Genomic DNA, 2,478 nt, shown 5'->3' on the forward strand with positions numbered 1-2,478 from the left:
AGTCATTGCTCCCCTACTTAAGATACTAGTTTTGCTTGTTCACATTTCCCTGTAATATACTGTATGCTCATGAGCTTGGATGCTCTTCTTGTATCTAATTAATCCAAGTACCTTTTCATCAAATTTGACTCCTGAATTGTCTAAATAGGTTTCACATAATAAAAGAAAATCATACTACAGATGGTTTTTCTTTACCTTTGGTGAAGTGATTTTGTGTTTTACAAGATAATTCCTGTGTTGTTCTTGTTAGGTTTTTGATTGCTTGAAAACACTAAACATTGAGAAATTAAAGTTTTCACATCCATGTAACTTTGTGTAGCGCCTTTAAGTATTTTGATTAGCATTTTTAGTTGAGTAAATTGTTATTTTATAATAACCTGTGATTCTGTTTTGATCAGGTGTTTTGAGCCTTTGACATCTCTGACAGATGTCTTCAAGATCAAACAAAAGCTGTATCAAATATCGTTTATTAAACCTTATGCTCTTAACTTATAGTGTTGACTCATGTGTATGAACACCAAACTCAGATTAATCAAAGTCCTTTTGTCTGACCTGGAAAAAGACAACAATTGAAACAATTGCTTCTATGAGACAAGAGGCTAGGCCTGTATTCAGAGTCCTTAAGACTCATTTAATAACTTTGCTTCTGTCTAAATTCATGTAAATTTGTTCCTAGATGATTAAAATATTTCAATATTTCCCTACTCGTAAGCTTCTTTTTTTTCTCTTTATCAGAACTAGGTATGATTTATAAACTTTTTTTTAAAAACATGATTCATTCTTTAAAATGACCACAAAAACATTCCAATCCAAATCTCTCAGTCCCTAGATTTGAATTGATCTGTTTTAGATAACAAGATACTCAATATTTATAGATAAGTTAATTTCGTAACCTTGGCTTTGGCATTTTGGTTTTTGCTTCTATGTCACATAAAGGATTTCAAAGGCTTAAAAATGACCAAAATTCCTCTTCATGGGACACAACATTCAGAAATGAGCAACAGAATAAAATAATGGACTAGATTTCACCTGCCATATAATCTAACAGATGTAGGTCTAATAAAAAAAGTGGTTTGTTAAAAATTCAAATCCGTACACTGTTCATGGATGGTTTCTTGCATCCTAGACTAAGAGTCTCGAGAGGCTATGCCAGATTTTTGAGTTGATAGTGTGATCCACTATCACACATGGCATCATTCCTTTGGAGTTGTTGGCAAGGCCTGTAAAATATGCCCCACAAACTCTCAGAGTGGCTTCTGAGACATCACATCACACCCCCCCAAACAAATGGCCAAACTGTGCTCCTGAAAACACTACAGACCCAATAAGCATAATGGTTCCATGGACCTAAAATTGAGCTTAGACATTCTGCCACAGTGGATTGGCTCTATGGTGCCAGATAGCCATACAGATGTCAGAAGGTGAAGTGATATCAACGGTGCTCCTGAACAGAAGCCTAAAAGTCTTGTGATACCATCATACAAAGACACCAATACCAACTAGAGTCATGATAGTGTGAATGGCTTGGGCCAGGCCAGAAACTTATCAAATTGGCTGCTATGCCCACTTCTGGAGAGGACAGGCATGTATGGTATTGTGAGCCAGGCTGGAAGCCTGCAGCAGCCTCCCTAATAAGGCCTGTGGAAGAAAATACATCATTAATAACATTACAAGGAAGACATTTGCCCTTGAGAGTTTCTTCAACACTTAACACCTGTGTTTACACCTATTGTTCCTGGTATCCATGACAAATGGCAATGTCTTTTTAGATTTGGCAGTGACAACAGCAGTGATCCACAGCCAAATCTGTTGGTTTTGCAGATGTCTGCCTTTGTCCTGTGGGAGCAAGATAATATGAAATGTGTTGCCCCTAAGATTACTGAATTAGAGAGACTAGAGGAGGTCTCTGAAGAGTGGCAACTCTACCCACAAAGGTGGCATTAGTTACATCTTTTGTCATTGGCAGCTGCCTACATCTCAGAATACGTCCCACCTTGTCAACTGTCAGTAAAACTAAAAGACATGTCTTTATACTGATGAGTTAACACATAAACATTACACAAAGCTAACACACATAAATTTGTGATAGGGTAACTTTATGTGGTTTAAACAAAGGAGGAATTTTCAGTCCTGGGTATTTCCTACCTATTTCCCAGAAGCATTAAGATAATACTCCCTTCTCTTTATATAAAATTAAACAGACAATATAAAATAAGACCCTGAAAATTCACAAACTGCCACTTTCTGTGGCTCTATGAAGCAGCCATTTTCTCTTTTTTTTTTCTATCACACTAAACTTACTTTTTCCGTATTCTGTTAGCTTGCTCTTAAATTCTTTCTCCAGCAAAGTATAGAATCTACTTATCCATCAAGCAGACTCCAAAACTGGGGGGTCTGCTCTCATGTATCACCTGTAAATATAATAGTCTTCTATACCTGAAGTCATATACAGGGTAAAATCATGATTGTGCTTTGATG

Source organism: Otolemur garnettii, unplaced genomic scaffold, assembly GCF_000181295.1.
Source record: "Otolemur garnettii isolate 467f Iridium unplaced genomic scaffold, OtoGar3 scaffold00016, whole genome shotgun sequence".
NCBI classification, from domain to species: Eukaryota; Metazoa; Chordata; class Mammalia; order Primates; family Galagidae; genus Otolemur; species Otolemur garnettii.